We start from the raw sequence: 4,307 nt of genomic DNA on the forward strand, positions 1-4,307 counted from the left end.
TTTTATCAAGTCTTGAGTACCACACCTTACATAGTAGGAGAGAACCAACTCCTGGAAGCTGTCCACTGACCTCTTATGTGCACATCATGGCACATGATGCACACTTACATATGTGCGTGCATACATACACAAGTAACTGAATATAAGAAAAAATATAATAATCATTAAATTTTCAACTATGGCTATTTTGCAGTTTTGAAGTGTAATCAGCCAGCAAGCACACCACTGAACACAGTCATTCTTCAAAAGTGCACAGTCCTCTTGGCCTACCTATGGACCCACATGAGCAATCATGGAGAACATTTCTTCTGCCAGGCAAGAAGAGAAACGTGTGGTAATGATGAAAGAAGAAATTGTTAAGGGGTATGTTGGGTCAGTAACTAATATGAAAGAATATCAGTGTGACATTGGCCCAACTAGGCAGCCACTTTAGTCTTGTTCTGAGGCCTGTCATGAGTCCTGAGCTAAGAACATGGACACCATGTAATTGGGACTGTGTGCATGCTTTGACCCTGTAGGCAAACTGGCCCCTGCATTTTATATTTGAATTTAAGCTATCATAGCGCACAAGCAACCTGTAGAAGATAGAGGAAGAAAGGGATTGCACTAAATGTATAGTCTTGGGCCTAACAATGGAGTTATGAACTCAGAATGACTGGGAACAGGGTCTGGAACGTATATATTTAGCCTTTACAAGAAAATTTGATAAACACTGAAATCCAAGAATCCCAGATAAAAACATTGAGTACATATTCCTCTGAAGAGGCATACATCTCTAGAAACAAATAGCTGTGAAGGAATCAGTTCCCAGCCCATTCTTCTATGGCCTCAGATCTCCCAAAAATCTATCTGCTCAAGAAGGCAAAGAATGTGCAGAATCTCACTGTCTCCTCCCCTTTTATGACTGACAAGAGAAAAGCGTAGTCTGCTGCCATCTCCACAACTTAGTATGGCACATGATATCATTTCTATGTAACTTAGAGTTCAAAGAAATAAATGCCATTGCTATAACAAAATTTCCATTTCCATCTACTTAAGTTTACAAATACAATCCTCCAGGTTTATGTCTATTAAAGAAAACTGGAATAAAGCTGATGTTCAACTCTTTCTTCTTCGGTGAGAGATAGGGGTCCAGAGAAATGTGAACTACCTAAAAATGGCCCATGTCATTTAAAGCTAAATTTCCAATGAGAATTGATATCTCGTTGCCAATAATTGTTAAATTATTCACATTCATTTTGAAGGTATAATGACATCACTTGTAAAACTAATTCAATTCAGGAAGAAAAATAGAGTATTATAGTCTCAGGGGATTATAAGTCATTTCAAGTGTAACATATACTTCTTCAAAGAAACCTTACTGGATGATCAATAAGATCATTTTCAAAAATAAAAATAATTTGCATTAGGGTAAAGAGGAACGGGGCTCTATGTTCAAAGTAAATGGATATCCATTTTTCAACTGTTGCAAAGGCACTTATCAGGGTTTTTGAGAGGGATGGTGGTAGTGGTGAAATTGCTGTACTATCTTGTATGAGAAATATGTCTTAATAAAGCTATTTAAGAAGTGAAAAAGCATTGTGCTACTCTTAGGATTCTACTAAAGATAATGTAATATTTCTTCTATTATACTTAAAAATTCTGGAATCCCCACATTTTGGTATTTTCATTCATTCTATAAACATGTGGATGTTTATTTTTAAATTTATCAGAAAGGACTGAGAATATAGCTCACTGGTAGAGTATTTTTCTAGAAGATATAAAGACCTAGGTTCAGTACTTATAAGTTCCTTTTTTTAAAAAAAAATTGTGTTAAAAATTATTTTGAACTAAGAAGTTCCTTTTTTAAAAAAAATGGTGTTAAAAATTATTTTGAACAACATATCTTGAAGCAGAACTTCAAAAAGTAAGGAGGGCTGGGGAAGGATAAACGAGTTCTGAGTCACACACACACACACACACACACACACACACACACACACACTTCAAATAATAAAAACAATCTTTTTATAAAGAAGTTTAAGAGGAAAGACTGAGAAAGCAGTTAGAACATTTCATTAATCCAGGCAAGAAATGGCAGTGGCCTGGACCAGGTATGTAACTGTTGGCTAGTGATTCCCTCACGGGATTAATTTGACAATGAAACAATGATCAGGAAAAGGACAGAGTGTGGCACAGTGGAGACTGCTCCTACTGTTGCTAAATACAGAACTCATAAAGAAATCTGATGTCTTCTACTGACAATTCAAATTGTAAATCATCAAGGAAGACAAAGCATTTATATACCAACAGCTGGTGTATTAGTTATGGTTTTACTGCTGTGAACAGACACCATGACCAAGGCAAGTCTTATAAAAAAAAAAAACAACAACAACATTTAATTGGGGCTGGTTTACAGATTCAGAGGTTCAGTCCATTACGATCAAGGTGGGAGCATGGCAGCATCCAGGCAGGCATGGTACAGGAGGACCTGAGAGTTCTACATTTTCATCCAATTGCTGCTAGTGGAAGACTGACTTCCAGGCATCTAGGGTGAGGGTCTTAAGCCCACACCCACCATGACACACTTACTCAAACCAGGTCACACCTATTCCAACAAGTGCACAGCTCCAAATGGTGCCACTCCCTGGCCCAAGAATATACAAACCACCATAGCTGGATACTATGTATTTTGGTTAGGGTTTTACTGCTGTGAATAGACACCATGACCAAGGCAACTCTTATAAGGACAAGATGTAATTGGGACTGGCTTACAGGTTCAGAGGTTTAGTTCATTATCATCAAGACAGGAGCATGGCAGTGTTCAGGCAGGCATGGGACTGGAGTAGCTGAGAGTTCTACGTTTTCTTCTGCAGGTAGCCAGGTGAAGACTGGCTTCCAGGCAGCTAGGAGGAGGCGAGCTTCCAGGCAGCTAGGACAAGGGTCTTAAAGCACATGAACAAATGACACATTTCCTCCAACAAGGCCACACATACTTCAATAAGGCCACTCCTCCTGATAGTGCCACTTCCTGGGCCAAGTATATTCAAACAACAGTTCACTCAATGACCCCTATAGGCTTGTTCAAACACAACCTGTGTGACTCTTTTACATTACCAAGTCAGCTACACTCTCTGGAATACAGCTTCTTTGTGCTTTCGGAATAGCTCCAGCTAACCAGTGCCAATTTTTCCCAGTAGTCCTTTCTATTTTTGACTCTAAAGCCAGAGCCACAGGGCCAAAGTTGCAGCGTTCTGGTGCTTGCTGGGGCTGGACTCCACCCCCCCCAAACACACACACACACACACACACACACACACACACACACACACACACTTTCTATTACCAGCTTTCTATTTTCCAAGTCCCTCACTGCCAAAGCTTGGCTGTCCTGGAACTTGCTCTGTAGATTGACCTTGATCTTCTTGGCACTGTCTCTTGGATTAAAGGCATGTACCACCACACCTAGATTAAAGCAAGTGGCTTTGATAAGATATTATCAAACAGGGTGGACCCTATGCAAGACATCATCAGAGCAGGATCCCCTGAAAGACAAGAAGGAGAAGAAGAAGAAGAAGAAGAAGAAGAAGAAGAAGAAGAAGAAGAAGAAGAAGAAGAAGAAGAAGAAGAAAAATGGCTCCATTGCTACATGTCATCAAAGGAGGGAGGGTCTATCTTTCAGAAGCCATCAAAGTTCAGTGTCTGGGTCTGCTGAAAGATATCATCAAACAGTGCAGCCCCTCTGTGAGATGTCTTCAGATGCCCATTGCAAGACTTCAAAGGATAGCCAGCCATGCAACAAATGTTCAACAAAGGAGACTGGCCCGACTGCAGACTTCATGTAAAGAGAACGGGAACCTGAAGTCATGAAAAAAAAATAAACTAAAAGGAAAAATTTCAGGAATGTTTTTTGAGACAAGGTCTGACCTGGAATTTATTGTGAAGCGGATGCTGACTTTGAACTTCTGATTCTTCTGCCTCCTCCTCCCACATGATTGGTTCAAGAGTGTCTTCAAAATGATGGTACTTATAAGTGGCTCTACTATTAGCTTTCTTCATTGGGGCAAATAGCTTACCCCTTTACTGGACTTGAGCAAAATGTGAAATTCAACATAAAAACATTTCAAGTTTTCCCATCTCTAATTAATGAGCTCCCTGCCTGATTCTCCTAATTCAGTGGTCCCCAATCTTCTAATGCTGCGACCCTTTAATACGGTTGTGACATCCCAACCATAAAATTATTTCCATTATCTACTTCATAACTGTAATTTTGATACTGCTTTAAATCCTAATGTAAATGTCTGTTTTCCAGTGGTCTTTTGGGTCTT

The sequence above is a fragment of the Mus pahari genome, chromosome X (genome assembly GCF_900095145.1).
Source record: "Mus pahari chromosome X, PAHARI_EIJ_v1.1, whole genome shotgun sequence".
NCBI lineage: Eukaryota > Metazoa > Chordata > Mammalia > Rodentia > Muridae > Mus > Mus pahari.